Source organism: Anopheles coustani, chromosome 2, assembly GCF_943734705.1.
Source record: "Anopheles coustani chromosome 2, idAnoCousDA_361_x.2, whole genome shotgun sequence".
NCBI lineage: Eukaryota > Metazoa > Arthropoda > Insecta > Diptera > Culicidae > Anopheles > Anopheles coustani.
The window spans coordinates 23,153,687-23,174,156 of NC_071289.1; positions in this window are offsets into that span (position 1 = coordinate 23,153,687).

The window sequence follows — 20,470 nt, forward strand, 5'->3', positions numbered from 1 at the left end:
AGAGTATGATACTGATAAGAATGATTACCTAATAGGATGTGATTAGCCGCGGTGGTTGATGAGTGTCGGTTGGTAAATAACAAAGTCTCTTCCTATTTCAACGTTTTATTGAAGTTGTATAGTTTTTTTTAAATCAGAGCATAAGTTATACCAAGTTATACCAAGATGTTTTAATAAAATGTATTAATATTTATTGATATAATAAAGGGTATGTCAACAGAAGCTATTCTTGAATGATTTAAAGGTACACAATAAACATAACATAACATAACATAAAAAACGTACAAACTTTAAGGTTTAATAATTTACTTTAATTAGAAAGGAATGAAACCTTTTGTAGGACATACGCCTTCGTTTCACTAAACAAGATTGATACAGTTTCAAAAAAAGTACCTTTCTTTTTGTCCCTGAATGGCTTTTGAGTCTCTTTTTACTGATATCTTAAACGATATCTTAAATCTTTTGTGATTTTATGTTTTTAAAGATCAATTTTAGATAATTTAATTGTCTTCTTTGGTTGAAAATAAATGCGGACCCCAAGTAATTAAGTGCTGAAAATTCAAGTTGTTACAAGCCCTTCTTCGAAATTTATTTATGAAAATACCGTGCATCAATTTGGAACAGCTATGCAGCGAATTTCCGAAACATTTCCTAGAATCCTACCCCGTCCATTCTAGAAAGCATCGCTTTTTGGCAAACCATCAGAATCGTAAACGTCCTGTTTCTGTGAAGTTCAAGCACTAGCGATTGATCTCGAGTCCAGAGCAGGCCTAAACGAACGAGTTCGTCAGCGCTAGATGGATACTAATTGCTGGCGCATTGACCGGTTCCCAGAACGCTGGACGCTGCCGACACGACGTCGACCACACGGAAGATGCTTCACGATTCCCGGAATATTAATTTCGCTTTTTGCCACGCCGCGACGGCGCGCGCAACTTATGCATTCCGCGAATGTAGCCGCCATGGCTGGCAGAACAAAACAAAACCAAACGAAATCCAAACAAGCCCAGACGGAGGATTTCTTTGTCTTCAAGGGGTGCGGAGGAGTGCCTTTTAGTTTTCATCCCCCCACACACTTGCTCACCGTTATCAGCCGCAAGGAGAAGTGTGGTTTTTATTTACACTTTGAAACCCCCCATAGGAGACGGCCCTTCCACAACCGACCTCATCCATTGGACGCCATCGGCGTCGAGCACCGATTGAATAACATCATTAATAATTACCCGCCGGGCGACGGTACGAGTTTGGAGGAAGACGGGTACGGGTAGCGGTTCGTCGGAGTTCAAGATCCTCGCTCTAGGGCACGGCCAAAGCCTTGCCGCGCTTGTCACGACGAGCCGTTTGTCCTTTCTCGGCTGGCTTATCGGTGCACTCTTCCGTCAGCCTGATGCAATAGTGGTCGCGCTAATAATCTCGCCTGTGAACAATGATTTATAGTACTGGACCATGGTTGACTTGGCGACGAGACGGTTACTTTTCAGACACGGAAAAATGTGGGTTTAAACGCATGTGTACTTGAAGCAATGAAACGATTATCAGAAAATTTCTTAAAATTCATTTCAACAAGTCTGAAAAGTCGCGAAAATGCAAATATAAATTAAAAAGTACGTTAATCTACGAAAGATGAGACTGTGGGCAACAACACACCACCTCCGGCGACTGACCCTGGCCGCTCGGATTGTTGTCGATGAGTGTGCAAATAAAATACACTTCGCCAGAACTGCAACTGTTAGAATCCAAGTCACTCATCCTTCGTTTGTCACTTCGCAATTGTTTGCGCCGGCATGCAAATGGCTGACGTTTATCGTTCATCCGATGGCATACCGGATGTACTCTCGCTCAAGAACGTACCCTTGCGTAGGCTTTAAGCGCCGCACCGAGTCATTACTGTTAGATGCAATAACAAGATGATGTGACAGGTTTATTGTTGTATTTTTTCTTGCCTGCTGCATTTTTACATCTTAACATATTGATTGATTTATTTAAATAATGTTTAGCTTTGGAATTGACACAAAAATAGTTTGCTATAAAATATCATTCTTTTAAAATGTATCTAAAGTCAAGTAATTATATAAAAATTAGCAACGTATCTATGAAACATCCAAAGATTACCACTGACCATCTGTTTCCTCTTATGGAGCGCCGTTTTAACATCTTCCGGAAAAACGTCCTGCAAACCAGCTCGAACGTTCTTCGATTAATATTACTTTCTTCCACCACCTTGCATAAGTTTGAATTCGCTGCTGCCTCATTATCCCATCCGGGGACAACTAATCGCCCACTATTCACTATTCATGGCAGAAACGAGCAGGAAACACTTGCCAACGGCTCGAAGGACATTCATTCGATGATTTTACTTGCAGTGCAGCAGACGTGCAAACTGAGATCATGGTCCCTCAGCTCGACCATGCAGCTGATAGATGCAATCCAGATGTAACGGTACCTTGACAGCAATGGTATCGCCAGCGTCGGTTGAATGTCATTCGCTTGAACATTGCGTCATTCTTTCTACTGTTCGAATCAATACTTGTTCACGAGGGTTGGTAGTATTTACTACGACATGGCTTAATTGAGAGTGTTTTGAATTGGAGAAAAATTAATACATGAATGTTTCATGTGTGATTCATTTTGATTACCATTGAAGTTAAGTGATGGAGGCGCCTGGTTAAACAATAAAAATTACACATAATAAAACACATAATGATTCACCATAGAAATGGATCACGATTATGTTTGTCTAAGCAAAAGATAAAACTAGTAAACTTGGCTGAAATAAAATTGAATCATTTGTTTGAATTTTTAGTTTTCCAAATATTGAAACACAAGTTCGTAAAGTAGCGAAGTAGCAACTAGCTTGGAACTATTTCAGTTTATCCAGGAGTCCATAAATCAGAATATTCGTAAAAACAACTATGTTGTTTACCACCATACGAATTGGTTGGGCTTTTATTAAAACCATACCATAACAAAAGTGTCCAAAGCATCACATTTCTGTGGTTTTCTTCTTACTTCGCTCCAGATTATTCGTGTTCTTGTCTAGATGCAATTTTCAATGTATCTGATTTGACGTTTGATTAAACTTCCAAAAGCATTTCTTGGAGGTGAAGTTTTAACCAGTTGACTTCCCCGTTCTCATTCTCCGCCGGTTCTTCGCTGGCCTTTCGATCAACTTTCACCTACAAGAAAATGGTTTGCGTTGGGTTGCATCCAACCGAGAGCGAATAAAACCTCGAGCCTTTTAGTTGACCATGTTTGGCCCAACGAGCGATGGACTAGCCGGAGGGCAACTTAAACAGTTCACTATTTATTTTCTCCATTTCTCCCGTTTCGCCAAAGGCTTCATTCTTTGCGACTCAGATCCGCTTGGGGTCGAATGGTCGCCACGAGAACCGTCACACGTACGCATAACCGTGGACAAACCTGTCGGACCTCAGCGTGCATATTCCGGCGCCAGTTCGGAAGATGCCGGCATTTGCTCGCGCGGCTCGGTGAAGAATGGGTGGAAGAAAGGTTTACCTACTTTCACCATTTCTCGTGCGTCATCGGCGGCGGTTTCGACGGGGAGAGAACACAATCGAAAACAGCAAACGATAGAGAGAAATTGAGGTTTTCCCACTTTATCGTCAAACGAACGCTTGATTGCTTCGCTTTGCCGCTGTCAGTTTATGCCTTTACACGGCAGGGTCAACCATTGAACTGCAAAAAATGGTAAACATTTGGTTAAACGATTTTTATTTCTTTTTTGTTTTTAATCAAATTGAGTTTTCTTGTTGAAAACTTGTAATTCTTCTATTGATGTAACGTGTGGCTCATCAATCACAAGAGAAAAGATAAAAAAAGACGAATGGATAATTTAATGTGTGAGCAGGATATCGGCAGGCACATAAATTTCATTCAAACGAACAAGTTATGTAAACAACTATCAACAAATTATTTAAGGGGAAAAAATAATGTCACAAGACACATTTAAACGTTCGGGGAAAAAACACATTACACAATACACAATCAATAGTTCTCCAAATAGGTGATAAAAATACAAATTTAGTAAAATTAAGATTAATTGAATTTTATAATTAATAGATAAAAATACTCGAAAAGCCAACTTCACATAGACTATAAAATTTTGAAGTATTGATTCAAGTTAGTGACCCTACAAAAGAAATACCCTACAGTCCCATTGTCTCCTCCCCCATCAACAAATAGCTTTTGTCGGGAAAATCGACTCTCTCCGGTCACGTTGCCTCGTCACGCAGTCCAGAGCACGTGTGTGCGAGTGTTTTTCCACCCAGCTTGTTGCAGCTTCAAAGCTCGAAATAGTCGTGTACCACAAGAAAAGCTAAGGTTCAAGAGTGTAAACGTATCAGTAAAAATAGCGAGGCAAAGTTTAGGCCTGACCCGCCAGCATTAGCGCATTGGCACAAGGAAAAGTGAGGGAAAACTCCGCCTGCCGGTAAAGCTTCTGCGAGCGGGAAAAACGGCACACGCGTGGACGGACACGCGACACATGCCTAGGCCACGTTTTGATCACATAACCGACAGTAAAGCCGGTATGGAACTTGAAAAGTTTAGGTGGAAAGGAAATGAAAATTTCTTTCTGACTTAAAATAAAAACTCTTGCTCGATGTACTTACCTGAACCGGGTGTGAATTTTTAGAAATGTGAAGTTTACTTTGCGAAGTTGAACTTAAACTTGTCAATGAAGTAAGGTTTTCATTGTTCAGGTTTTTTATTCGAAGCCCGTCCAATGGCGTGATATTATCCCGTACATGAGCTCTCCTGTTTATGGATTCTGGGTTAATGTTTGGGTTGTTTTGTTTTATGTTCTTTTGTTTTTGAAATGTTTCGAATTGTTTAAGAACAACAAAGCTACTAGTTAGTTAAATTTACAATCACTATATATACAAATCTAAAACAAACTAAGAGAAATAATGAAAAAATCTCATTGAAATAGGCCAACTAAAAACAATAAAATCAAACAATAAAAGCGAACAAGCTAATTAAATTAATCCCACCAGCCCATCAAGCGAACCTCAAATGATGTCGGAGAATCTACTGCAAAGAATGTTAATGCGGTTTAGAGCTGCGGTGTAAACCGGTAGTGACTTAATTATGTCATAACCTATATTCCATCCACGATAGGCCCGATCCGTGCGATCTATACTTTCACTATCCCACTTTCGTGAGCAACCACAGATGGGAATCGGTCGATACTCGTCCGGTCCACGCAATGGGGAAGCCAATGCTACTTCTCTCGGTAGTTCAAACCCACCTTCGTCAGGTATTCGTTGCTAGAGTTTCTTGAAACCGGGAGACTCGACAGAGGCACTCACGTTGCTCGGGGATCTCCAAGCCCCCACGCCAAGATTTGTCGCGAAGGAGCACAAGAAAATAGAAATACGGTGACTTGGAGTCGCGAGTCTTGGCTCGGAAAACGCTACCGCTATAGCGATCGGAAAAGATACCCGCAGATAGTGATCGCATGTTTGAGCAGCCACACAGCAGTGAGAGTGTGAGAGCTAGCAAAAGCAGCCTCCCCGATCGGGGGAAGTTGCCGGAGGATCAGGTGGTGGCCCAGAACGAGACGTGATTTCTCTACCGACGCCCGGTGGAAAGTGGAGTTGGAACGGTGTCGTGGGGAGTGACCTACAAAGATGCAAAACAAAACAGAAAACAATCCACACATTTTGTGGCGCCTGAATTTGGGAACAGATCGGTTATCAAATAAATTCTCGCCTATACGTGAAAGTGAAGCGCTTAGGGAGGTAATATGAACATTCGGTGCCGGATTTGCATATTTTTGAAGAAACTAAGGTTCGAAACATACTTTTTTTTACTCTTTACAATTTTGGTTTACTTTCAAAAGCATTTGATAAAACCTATGAAAACGACTTATTGCACCCAGTCGCAAAATAAGGCTGCTTCATCAAGACATTTTTATAGTCTTCTTATTATTCATTAAAAACTAGGTGAATACCTTTCATTATTTTTTTTTCCTCATCTCCGTAACTTGATACAATTGCAGCATCCGTCAAACCCCAACGCAGCATCGCCACGGAAAACCGAACGTAAAAATAGGTTAACCTGCCCTACCGGTACTTCCCGCTGGTCGCGCATCATAGTAATTGACCCTTTTCTCTTTCCTTTGGTTGGGTCGGGTGCGCGTATTCTCCTCGGCAACCGATACCTAGATACCTCGTCACCACGGGAAAGCAAGGAGATGCATAAGAGACCCATTGGCAACCAAACGGTTGGAGGTTTATCAAAAGAAAAGAAAAAATACACGTTCAGTACAGTGGCTCACAGAAGAGGAGAGTATCACGGCTCTTATAAAATTTAAACTAACCTTTCGATAGCTTTTTGGTCTTATCGTTGTAAGAAAAAGCTCTTTTTGAAAGGATTTAAAAAAATTTTCCTATCTTATTGAAATACATTAAATGAGTAGCTCTTTTGTTTATGTTTAAGGTTTGTAGCGGTATTAGTAGTATGCCTCTCGCAAGTGTATTGTTTCTTTTTACTATTTAATTCCGGAATATGTCAATTTTCTGGAATATGTACTATTTCGCGATTTTCACAATTAAACTAACTTTGGCAATTTTCTTTCAAATTGCTCAGTTAAATCACACGTGTAAAGTTCACCTGCCATATTTTGATTACTACGACAAAAATAGATCACAAATCCAAACCCAAACAGAGGGAAAAAAGGAAGGTACACTTTTTTGTAGGTAACTGTATACAACGAATGAATAAACGCAGTGAAGGTAAGGAAAAAGTGTACTCCATGCTTTAAAAGCCAACCTCGGTATTTTTTGTTTCTTCAACTTTATGGTTGAGGGTATCAGTTTTCGTTACTGGAATGCGTTATGACTAGTTTAAAAACAATTAAGATTGAAAGTAAATCACTACAAAAATGCAGCAATAGTTGAGAGAAAAGGAAATTACTTGTAACTGTGAAATATTGACAGATTTTGAGCTTAAACTATTGAGAAATATAGATTTACTAACAAAAATATAAGTGATAGAGTTAAAAGAACAGAATTGATTGCACAAAACGATGTTTTCTCGCAATGTTCATCAGCATCACCAAGAATGGCATAATTTCTCGAGCTCACTTCCTAAAAGCCCTTCTCCCAGCACCTCCTGGCCAGCATAATTATGGTCTATTCCTTCCCGGGAGACCGATCGACTCTTACTGGGGCAAAGAATCGAACAGGAAGCAATTAATTCGTTGACAGGTTTCGTAATGATCGCATTATTAAGTCGGAAACTGGAAGGAAACCGTGCGGCGACTACGGTTATGGAGGAAAACAACGCACCACGGCACGCGGATGCTTCGGCACACTTTTGCCATCTTTGCGCGTGGATGCTTTCCCCACCGGGCGGGGGAAATCTATGCTTCCATGCTGGTAGCATAAGGTGCGAGAGTGAAGAAAACGAGTGAGCATCGCCCGATTGGAAAGTCGGTTCCTTCGAAATTCGGTCAACGATTGTTTTTCCTTTCACTCATGGTTTCTTCACTTTTCCCATCGCTCGCTCCCCGCTACCTTCGACCCCTTGGCACACCCCGCGGGTGTTCCGAATCGCACCTATCGTACCCTTCCGGGCCTCCGCCTCCACCGCGTACCGGGACGGAAATGCACCCGAATCATTATTATTCAACACTGCGCTGTGCTGCGGAGCTGGCCAAACAACCGACACCGAGAAGTAACACAGCGAATCGGAAGATCTCCACTTTCGGATCGGGTTTGTGTGCTGGTTTCCCAAATGGCGCTTCTACACAACATTTCACGATCGGTGCGTTCTACTTTCCACGATCGCGGCCCGTATGCGTGCGTGTGCCGGTGTTAATGTGGCTGTGCACTTTCCATTTTATGCTACTTTCTCCGGTGGAGGGTAGCAAAAAAACGAAACAAAAACACGCTCCAACCACCCAATCCATGATGCTTCAACATAACGGTGATTCTTCCAGCGCCGCAGGCCACTCAAACGGAGGCTCTGCGTCGAACAGCGATCTCTTTGCTGAGACACTTCCTACCTCCGGCCCGAAGCGTTCGACTGGAATAATAATCCCACGTTCTCTTTCATTTTAACAACGTTGGTCTACTTTTATGATTCACATCGCGCTAGAAGTTAGTAGTTGCCGTTGGCAAGAGTGGAATGATACTGTGGTAAAGGTTAAAAATTAAATTTCAACATACTTTCCATTAAGTGTTACGCATTTTCTATACAAATTTGAAAACAATTTAGCAAGAAGTATTCATGGAGATTGGAGACAATTATATGCTACATGCATATGTGTAACCTTATCGTCTTTCTAAGTGGTTTAAAGCAAGAACAAATTTTGTATTTCGCTTTAATGGGGGATTTAGCTTTAAATAGAAATCCATTCTAACATAAAACACGGTCCAATTTTCATTACTGTGATTACCTTTATACTAGAGGCATTGTGTACTTAACACCAAGTGTACGGGTTGAAAGAAAACTTTGAATTATTGTTATCATTTTCTAGATAGGTTCTAACAAAATTTTCCGCAATAATTTATTGTTATGTAAAATGATTTGTATTATACAATTTAGACTAAGTATGAAAAAATTTAATGTTCTTTTAGTAAATTCATTTTTTTCATCCATCCATCAATTGGACGTTAGAAACGTCCGTGATTACAGATAAGCAATACAAAGCTGTATTTAGAAGATATAAAAAATTTAAAAATCAAAACTACAGAAAAATCGTGCTTGGATTCAAACTCTGAAGATAAAGGTAATATATTTCATTTCTACTAACTAAGCATACGTTTATTTTGCATACTTTTCTTTTCTTTATACCGGGCTTTGAATGTGATAAAATATAGAAGTACTTAGTACATTAAGTAATAAGATAAGATCGCGGTTCAATACGCTTTGAAGCATTACCTTTCACGTAGTTTAATGAGAACCGGATGAAACGGTGTCGTGTGTTTGGTTTATTCTTCTAATATGTATATTTTCATTTTTCGTTGTGGCGAGGCAGGTGACATTCCTTCGTGCCTGAAACGAGGCCATCCGGTGCACAATAGCATATGCATTCGCCCAACGCCCAACTGAAGCCAGCAAATCGCTGGCAACAAAAGCCAGCCCAAGGGTGCCGCCCAAACGCATCAGCGGGAGTCGTAGGGGCCGGTCGGCCCCAACGGTCGTGTTACAAATCAGGAAATAAATCAGGGGATATATTTATTATCTCCACCGAAACCCGTTGCAATGCAAACAGATCGAGCGCCCTAGCCTTGGCTATTATTACTGGGTTCTATTTCTTCTCGGTGCACCTCGGCCGGCGACAAAACATGACATTCAAAACACCAACCGAAGCGAACTGGGGTGTCCGGGTCCGAATAAATCTCTGGCTCACCGCGGAGCCAAAGCCTGGAGGCTGGAGTATGTCAAATTGTGTATAATTGCTCGCTTTCTGTGCGACGCCGGGGGAAGGTCCTTGCACGAGCGGCTGGGAGGTAGTCACGCCCTGGGGCATGGAAATGTCAGCAAACCGGTCAAGCTTGAGGGAGGGCAGGGCGTATCCGGAGGCCCGCTGACGAGAGCTGCTAATTGCGACTGTCACTTTCTTCCGACCTCCGGTCTTGCTGCCTCGCAGGAGAAAACACATTAGCTTCGCCCGCTCGGTTACGACACTTCCACGACAAATGGTCTCCCTCTTGGACGCCGTATGTGGGCACCCCGACCGGGACCGCGTGGGGCAAGCCGTTCTAGGCCACCTGAGGAACGTGACGGATAATACGCTGGGAGTCTAAGAGATTTCACCCCCAACAGCTCCCCGGCCGAACCGAAGTCTACCGTTTATCAAACGATTTAAACCAGAATAAAATGTAGGCACGCGCGGTTCTGGTGCACCCTTTCGCAGAGGCACTGGACAGCAAATCAACACCCGGGCGGAACACCTGAAATGTTGCACCCGTTCGCAGCATGGGCGGCGGGGGAGGGAGTTGCTTGCAGGCCGGTTGGCCTCCGCTTCGGCGATTGATTAGGGGACAAATGGAAGTGCATTTTCCTGTTGGCGTTTGCATGCGCCTTTATGGAAATGATAAAATGCGGTTCCTCGTGGCACTTTCGATAGGACCCCACGGTTGGTTTTATCCTCCGAACCAGCCCAACCATTCTTGGGCATGGAACTTATTTGCATATAGCACTAACATAGTCCTTGAAGAGTCTGTATTGTTGTAAGAAAATTCTACCGATTAGATTTTAATGTGCATGTTCAGTTTCGGAGTAGCTTTAACTGGTTGATTTCATTGTATAACGTTTTAGTAATTTTTTAAAAATTATTTTAGACGAGAAGAAACCCAGTTGAAACACGACTTTATGTTGAATCCTTTCATTCGCCCAATCTTCCCCTCCGGGCGTTCGCTCGAAACCTTTTTTTTTTTGCCAATGTCGACCGTATCGATAATTATGGGCAATAAAGACAAAACACAAACCCGGATTATAACAACTTAACGCTTCACTTCGAGCTCATGCCGCTGTAAACCGAATCGATGGCAACGGGTGGCCACAAGAATCCGGTAGTAAAGTTGACCTGAAACCTGGTCCACCGCCGGTTTCGTGTCGACTCCACCCGGTTTCACAAATCCGCCTGCGGACGCTGCACACTGTATGAGGAAATAAACCAAGCACGGGCAAACATTCAAGGCTTCCTAGGGTCGCTAAAGTAGGCTTTATTTTACTTAAAAATGCATTATTACACTGCGACTGACGTGAGGGGATGGGTGTGGAAAGAAAGGGTGAAGTTGGAGGTTCGTTTTCTGCGTTTGCCATGCAATGCAATCGCCTGTGCTTGTTGGCACATTCTAGATCAGCTTAAACAGTTATTGTTACTACTGGCTTTAAATAGAAAAGTAATAGAAAATGAAGAAACGATTCACTTATGTAACAAAACAGGTCAAATTTGGTTCATACACATTGGTTTTGTGGAATTTCGTTTTGGTTAACAATCGCTTATTTGACCTGTGAATTTGAGCTATTGAACTCCTTTTTTTTACACCTCAGCTTAATTTTTTAAATAAATTTCTTTCAGGCCTATGCTAGGTATAAATATTCCAGGTTAAACTAAGTTAAACGATAACTTCAATCTTATCGTAATCATGCAATAAACTTGCAGACTTAAGGATCAAATTTTTAACGAAATGTAGTTTATCTATTTTTCAATATACCATAATCAGAGCGCTACATTTTTAATGGCGAGAAAATTCCATCTTTCCCGCATGGGTAGCTGATGCAAAGAGGACGAAAAATTACAAAACCATCCATCCAGTTCCGTTTTCTCCACACGAACGCGCCTAGGGGCCACCGACCCCGCTACGATGAAGTAACGACCCATTACAATGGCACGGAGAGGTGACATCGGTTCGCGAACCCATCGGTATGAAAATCCGGTCCCGGCTGGGCCAGAAACCCATCCCTCCCGGAGATGTCCCTACCTCCAAGGAGGAGGTGGCGACTGGATGGTAAAACTTTCGTTTTGGTGCACCACCGTCGAAGAACACCGAAACGAGGGGAAGAGAAAAGCGCCACCCAAAAGGTGCGGGAAAGGGGGGAGGGAGTCGGCACTAAAAGGGAAACGGAAGAAGACGACACACGAGCATCAAAATAAGCGATCGCGGCCAGCGAATGGGCGAAAGCACGTTGACTTTTCACTTGCGATCAGCAAACATCTCGCGATGCTCGCACCGCTCCTTAACCCTGTTTTTTTCGCTTCCTCCTTCCCTCCAACCGCACTCCCGCGTTTCTGCAATATTTTGCCCAACCCAGCGAGTTTCGGTAGCTTTCGCTTCGCCGGTGAAGGAAGCACCCGACATAACTTCGTCAATCCGTCAATGAGACACGCACCAAACACGGTCCCATGTGTTGCCTTTTGCTTCCGCTGCGTTTCTGTTGACTTCGAACGCGGCCACTCGCGGTCAACGACGTCTGTAGGTCGTTTCCCGACAAGGAGTGCGAATGTATGCTTCTCCACCGGTGGGGAGAAAATCCTCAACCCAAAGCCGAGTCGAAACGAAAAAACAAAACAGCCAAACACTGAGCCCGGGAATGATCGCCAGGAAGGGAAGAACGAAAGGAGGTGTTGGCGAAGAGGGAAAACAAGAAATAAAATCATAAGGAAAAAATAGTTCCGAAAAAAAGGATCGATGGACAGGGTGAAAGAGAGAGAGACGCGCGGTAAACATTGGAAAGAGAAAGACAAAGAGTGCAAGATCGAACGAAAAAGTCTTTCGACGTCACGCCTGGAGAAAGTGCCATCCGAGTGACCGATTAAGGTTCCGGTCCTACACGGATCGAGAGTACCCGGGGGAGTACCGGGGTGGCGAGGTTGCTGTAAATCTTCGAAAATGTGCAAATGAGTTGGGCAAGTGAAAGGGCACTAACCTCGCGGTGGTGACGCTGATTTTACTTTTGGGACGTGCTTACAGCATCGAAATCGGAAGGAATATAGTTTTTGGAGGGCGATGGCAAGGCGAGGTGCGGCACGAGGAAGCCGGAAAAGAAAAAGGAAGTGTGAAGAAAGTAACACGAAAAGGTTCAGTGCGCCGAGCGGTGGAGAAAATATTATAACTCAACCCTGATGGCACCGTGATTATGTACGACGCGCGAGGTTAATTCATCCGCCGTTACAAAATACTAAACAGAAACATTGAAACATTAATTACAAACGAGAGACAACAATGTGGATGCAAAAGGCGTAGGTTTTGTATGAAACATAACAAAATATAACTATTACCATGACCGAATAAAGCTATAAAAATATAAAATAAGTAAATCTATAACCACCAATTAGATTAGATCAATCACGTTTAAAATAGTTGACAGATACACTTAGTGTACAAATAATGAGCTGCATTCAAAATAAACTGCTAAGCAATTGGAAAATGAAATTTGTACAAATATGATCAATTCGAGCGACACATTTTTCAACAATAACTAGTAAAATTTTATCGAGACGAAAATCACAGACGTTTTTCTTACATCACAAATAAAAAAATCACCAAATGAAATACATCATGGATCTTTGACTATTTAGGCACTAAAATGGCACAAACACTTGAAAGTTTTGAAGGAAAAATTACAATTTTAACGATATTTTTGCATAACAATAATTACACGTTTTTGATTTTTGTTTCATTTTAAACTAATTTTAAATTCATAGAAATAGGTTTTTAATTACTCGTTCAACGATCGGTGCCTTACTGTAGTACATTTATAACATGTTGCTACAATAGTATACACCCACAATCGGTTATCATGACCTACATACCGAACGCCCAACCAAAACCTGATCCAAATCGACCGTTACGGTTGCATTCTCCTTCCGCCTTGACACATTACGGCACCGAATTACACGTACAGGAAACGCCCCGGTGACGCCCCGTCAAACCTAGAGGATAACATTCTTGCTGTAAAGACACACACACCCACCCCTCCCACTGGTGGGTGCAGGAAAACAGAAAGGCCAAACCGATCGCACATTCCGCTGCCCATGGCCAGCAACTCCAAGTTCAAGTGCTGGTGGGGCTTAAGATATTGTTGTGGTTAATTTTATTAAACCCAAAACTTGTTTCGACCGCTATCGCTGGGGCGTTACAAACCACTCGATCGAGGTTTAGAACCGGAGTTTCTAGCAAATGCAGGCCAAACAGGATCCTGCTGGTTGCAGCGCTAGAATGTGACCCAACGGAAAAAAGGGTAACTTATGGGTACGCCGGAAAAAGGAGTAGGTGGTTCGGTGTGTTTCAGCCACGCCGATAAAAGCCCTTGTTTCCTCGAGGGCAAACAGATAGATTATGACTTTTGACATACCGTGACATGCTTGACATACATTTGCTAATAAATTGAGGTGCCGGTTTTTTTAACTATCGTGTAAAAAAGCGAGCCTAACTTTGATTGGTAGAATAAAAATGTTTTAATGATAATTTGGGAAAACATTACTTGCGTCAAAAACCACAACAACGTCGACCTAATAATGCATCTTAACTAACTAAGTGGTACTTTCGAGGAAAGACGCTTTTGAATTGAATTACCTACTTCCGAGTACAAACGTAAATTAAATAACTTCCCTCAAGCAAACTATTTCCATAACCGCGTTCGTCGAGGAAGTTATTTCTACCACCAAAAATACATAATACTTTCACAACCGCACCGAGTGAAACTCGCTGCAAGTAACCGGACAGCACAATCCGAGGCTAGCGTCATCTCTTTGTACAACTGTTTATCGTGTCAGCCGGTGTATGAGTAGAAAAAAAAGAAAATACACACACATTGCCTCCGAAAAAGAAACCTTCCCCAAAAAAATAAAAGAACAATAAATAACACGTAAGGGAAATCCGGACACGGGCGCAAACAACCGACACCGGGGGATGCGACCGAGCTGCCAAACTTTCCATCGGAGCTCACGTGAGATGGACCACGAGACCGCGGGAGTGCGTTGACCGAAGGACCCGCTGAACAGTGCGAGAACTAAGGGATGCAAGGAGGGGAGCCGGGTGCTGTGGGACCATCGTGCGACACGTCATTGGACACGGTGGACATTTCGCTCGGTTTTTCGGCGAAACCGGACGCTTTCTCTCTCGCGACCATCGCGAAAGTGCCGCCATCGCGATCCCTTTGCCTTTGCCGGATGACCGAACGAAACCGGCGGTCATCGAACGCGGCGCTGTGGCATCGGCAGGAAGGTGGGGCTTTTCCATTATGCATAACATAAGCGTGGAGTCCCGAGCGCGGCCCAGTTTCTCCTTCCTTTAGAGTCCGGGTTAAGGAGGGAAGGAGGGGGTGTTGAGCCGTGCAGGCACGCACGAGGATGTAATACCGAAGAGGTTAACGCACCGTCCTCGCGAGAGGGGTGGGAAATGTTGGGGGCAGTGGGAGACGATGGAAGAACGAAGTGTGATAAAAGAGTGAAATTGTCGCACTTCCTGGAAGGAAAAGTGTATTCCTTGTTATATTATTCAACTAAAACTAGACAGTAAGATTTTATAAAAAGTTACAAATATTAAAGTAGTGCCAAATTTCATAAAACTAATTAAGAATCAGCTATCCAAGATGGAGTTGAACAAAAAACAAGCCATGCTCTTAACTGGTACGATTCAGACAAGTAATGCTAGGAAATACGACTCTTCGTCATAATATTAACCACCGGAAAAATGAGTCAGTCGCAAATGCTATTGATCAACCTATGACTCCCAAAATAATAGTACCCCAGTTGATAAAGAGTATATAAAACGTGAACAATTAAACAAACAATTGATTAGAAGTATAACCAATAAATAAACCGTCATAGTAAATACGATATACAAAAATGAAAACTGTAAAATAAAGTGTAAAGTGTAAAGCAAAGTTGACGCTCTATGAAAATATTCGTATCACAAGGAAAAATAGCATCAGGCCGAAAGAAAACAAAACAAAAAAGTTGTAAAAAATGACTAAACTTTCGAAACCAACTCACGACGGCCCGAACCGTGAGTGCGGTTTTCCTGAGTCACCGGGTAACGAATAGTGTCACACATACCACCGTGACAGGCCGGTAGTTGACCGGGTTTTACCTTGACATCGGCCACGGACATGGTCGCCCGGACCATGGGAGGGTGATTGACTGGCCTGAAACTTTTGAAGCTGAAACTACCACCACCATCACCTTCAACCCTCAAACCCGCCCCGACGCTCCAAACCAACCGAAAATGAGCCGGCTGTATGGACGAAGTGTGCTGAGGCCACAAGAGATGTGTTGACGGAAGGTGGAACGGAAGCTTTACGACGGGAAAGTTTCTCTCTAGCGAAGTTAACCGCGATTGGCTTGTTTTTTTTTGTGTCTCTGTTTGGTTGTTTTGTTGACGTTTCTCTTTCGCTGTCGATAATCTTTCGCCGGCGCCTTATCTTCAGTATTGTGGTTTTATTTTTATGGCGTAATTTAAAGTATTCCATATTTTGTTGTTGCTTCCAGGACGAGTTTTTGAATTGAACATGATTCTCACACTTAATCGAACGATGGCCACACAGTTGCAATCTGTACGCGTAATCGTTGTTAATCGTGGTTATGTTGATATTTTATGTCACTGGATATGAGTCAATAGATCAAGACATCTGGTTACTACGTCCTATTAGTCATTATAGGCATTAATCAAAGCATCAACTTGTGTGGTTTTCTGCTTGTGAAGATATATTTAGATGTTTTACAACTTTAGCTTAATGCTTTCTGTGGTCCCAAGAATTTTATTTTTTCTATGTGGTACAGTAACCTCTTCAGTTTCCAAGGATTTAATTTATCCTTAATTTTCTTTAACAATTTTTTCCTCTGTCGTAATTATGTTTTACACAATAAATCATCATTGTAACCAAGGAACACTTATTTGGAGAATTTAACATTTTTTAGTTTGCTTACGAAAAAAAACACAATCAGCTGAAATATGCTTTTTCTTCGAATTGATAAAAACTGAATTGAGTTATAGTTGAGATGGCTTTACAATCCATTTCTAACTGTTCGTGTCTACTTCTGTTCTCCTTCATTAGTATTCTTTTTCGAAGTCTCTATTTGTAATTCCAATGCACAAACATGGAAACATCCTCCATCGGTATACAATCAAACTGTTTACTAACAATCCAAGCATGCTCAGATGAAACAGCACATCGGAAAACGAGCATGCCGAGAACGATCGACAAACAAACTGGTCCAAGCAAACAGCAGGAACTGATCGCTGCTATCGCACCCTTCGGGGGCAAGATGCGCGCTGCTCACCGCGTGCAATAAATGTCGTAACGATAGAATGCACAGCAACACGGAAGCCGTTAGCTCACGTTGTGTAATACTGCAGGCTACCCCATTCCGCCAAGCAAGTGCCTCCAGTGTACACTTTTCCGGCACAGAGTGTTCTAGCGGCCACCGGAATCATGACGGAATCGCGTTACGTGCCGCGATCTTCCAACAGTGTTGACTACGTGTCTCGGATGCTGCGAGCAGTGAGAGCGCTAGCGTGATGACTGTCAGGGAAGTTCCCCATCTGTGAGCCTCCATTGGTAGTAGTAGTAGTTGTTGTTTACCATCAAGTCATCAACGATCCCCTCCGGCCCCCTAGACAACCGTCATCATCGACGTGTCGTCATTCTTACCGATAAACTACTACGTAGTCGCGATGTACCTGCGTCCACACAATGTCGAATCAGCAGTTGTACATATACTAAGCTTGCGCGTGTCGTCGCTGGTTTCTCCGTCACTCTGGGTGAGGTTTTACTGTTGACCTTCCGAGCACTTGGCGATTGACAACTAGCTTCCCCAGGTGATCCCGCGTTTACGATACTCACAACGAGTAGCTCCAATGTGTGCGCATTGGGAATATGGTAGCATCTGTCAGTTTTGTAACGGTTCACGTACTACTTAGGTAAACATTGCGCCGTAAGCGATCCAGCTTCCTCGTTCCATAATAAGACGTCGCTTGGTATAGTATGTCATTGGAATAGAAGATCGAAGGACGAAGAACTGTTTCGGGGTGCTTGTTGATCAGAATTCTAACTTGAAGAATTCTTTACACTTACAGGCTGTTCGTAACTTTTAATTAGTAACAATATTGTTTGTTCTATACCGACATAAATACAAAAGACATCAGAAGGAAGTTTAGCCTTGTTTACGATGAAAGATCATGAGCCGGTGAAACGACCTGATAAATAAATTGTACGCCTTCAGTATGTGAGCTCTAAGAAATAAAGTTTCATCCTTTTTATGGATACAAAATTAATTTTCTGTTTAAGGTTTCCTATTCTATCACTGCTCATTCCCTGCCAAAAGATATAGTTTCGAATTATGCTGCCGGCGAAATCATAACTAATTGGCGAATTTTCTCAAATTTTGAGCAAATTTGTTTTCGCGTCATTCGCTATGAAGAACTTTCTCTTTTATTGACAGCCTTTCCCCTCGGCCAAATCTATCGCCAATCGTCCCTGCCGCCAAAGGTGGATAAGTTATTGATAACACACACAAAAAAAAGGTTCCTGCTAATCAAACAACTGCCCGGCAAAATGGCCAAAGCGATTTTAAGCGAATGGAATTTAGAAAGTGTTTTAGCATCGTTTTGGAAAGTCACCCGGTTGGCGCACATCAACTACAATCAACAATATCTCGGCGGAGCGCTATCATTAAGGTGATAGTAAATATAACAAACCGATCGATTAAGGATCCCTTTCAGCGGGAAAAAAATGTGCGAATTCAATGCTTTTAAGTCGAAGCGGAAATGCTGTCGGTTTGGGAGATATAGGCTGTAGTTTGGGAGAAAAAATGTTGCCTTAAAATGTCAAGCATTAAAAGATAAAACATGTTTTTACATAAAAAGAGAACTAATCTATCCTTTAACAATGTTTGCCAAAAACGTCGAAATAGTACTGCGTCCTACATTGACCGCGAACCGCCTTCAGGTCAATCCAAACGGTCGTAGATTTGCCGCACCCCAAGTTTGGACATAAAGTTGCGGGGCGCATCAACCCGACCGGATCGCGTCATCGCATCGTACCGACACCGCTAACGATACTTAAACGGTCGATGATGCCCATTTTTATCACCCCTCGGACGCCATCTCTTGCGGAACACCGATCGTCGACGACGATCGTGACCTTAATTCGTTCGTTGACCAGCCCGAGAAGGCTCCGGTCCGAGCGAAGGCCGCAGCCGCACGTTACGTTGGATGAATTTTATTATTAAACCTCCAGCGAGATGCTAGAATTATGTACGACGGGCGAGCTCTAGGCGTGTTCTTCGTGCGTTCCCAGAAAGACCGATCGCGATCGCAGGGGTAGGGAGAAACGGGTTGACAACTGGCGTCGGTTAAGATTGGGCAATCGACTGATTATGTAAGTGACAGGCAGAACTGTAGTGGCCGAGCGTGAGAGTATCGCCACATATTAAAACACACACACACACACATCACGGCACACCACAGGAAACCCCAGCAAAACCCCGGAAGTGGTAGAACCTATGAAGCGTTTAATGTTACAGCCGAAACAGGTTCGCCCGCACGGGGCTTCGAAATCCGTCCGTTTTTGGACTTGGGTGCCTTAGACTTCTGCCGGGCTCGCAATTTTGAGGGGCGGTGCGCAATAATAATCGCGTCACGCCGTGACACGGTGTATGTTTTCCTCCAAGTTATGGTCGAGTTGCTTTTCGCTGCTTATTTATTCCCTTCGAGAATGATTGCGGGTGGATTAGAGTACCACGTAAACAACTGGTTAGCATCTACAATGTAACCAAACTGTCAGAACTAAAATTGTAATTTGCTTAAACAAAAGGGTCACAAACATGTTTATCTTAAGGTTAGTTATATTATAGTAAGGGTAGTACAGGCATTTTTTTACTCGTTTGGCATTGGTTTTAAAGTTGAACCAAATATTTTTTAAACTCGAGGTTAATCTTCATAATTTATTATTCTACGGCTTAGAGATCCAACAAATGTATACATTTCTTCATTTACAGTCAAAGTGATTTTTGAAGGTTTGTACAACCATCTGTATCACAGTGCTTTCATTACAAAGTGTGGTTCTATACTCAAAAACTAAAATTTATACGAACATTTACTACCCAAGGGAGATTATAACTTTATTCTTACTTAATCAATCAAATCAATTAATTGAAATGATAAAATGTTTGCTTAAATTTGCAAGAGATTAACGGGTATACAACTTCTTTGGTCTATTTTGGTTCGGTATAATTGAATGCACATTTTTATTAAATTGATTTAATAATTACGCTGGCATTTTGGAAGTTATTAGCAAACTATCACCGACTCCTTGAAACAATATGTAAAAGAGTATACTGCATGGAAAACATTGCGTTTTTACTATTCTATTCTAAAACGATAGGACGTAAACTACTTTCAATGTAGTTTTTACTATCACGATGGTGCCGAGAAGGTGTGTAGATAACGAAGCATCACGCAAGTACGCGGATCAGGCAGCAGATAACAGAACCACGCGGCCATCACCGCCATCAATGGCGTCCGAAAACGGTGCGATGATTCAATTGCCAACGGGCCGACACGTGTCGGTGGCCGTTTGCGCGCGCATTTTGCGCAATCAGCAACACAACCGTACACAACAGAATATCAACAGTATCATCGGCAGGCGCGAACGGGAACATTGTTGGGGCCCCGTGACGCGAAACCCGATGGGGTGGCACCAATTGCATAACGCTGTGCGCTTCCTTCCTTCACGCGGTTACCTCACGTTGGCCGCGGGTTCCATTTGGGGTGGCGGGGGGACGGGAAGGAATGGGTTCTTGCATACCGGGGTAGCACTAAGGAACGTGCGAACTTTACGTCGCCAACTGGCGCAGTCGTTCCTAAGGCGAGTTTTTGAACCAGAAAATAATACACAAATCTACATATTTCAGGTGAATTTATCTTTAGATCAAGATTTAAGAAATCATATAAATCATTAGATGTATCGAAAAGGTTATAAAATA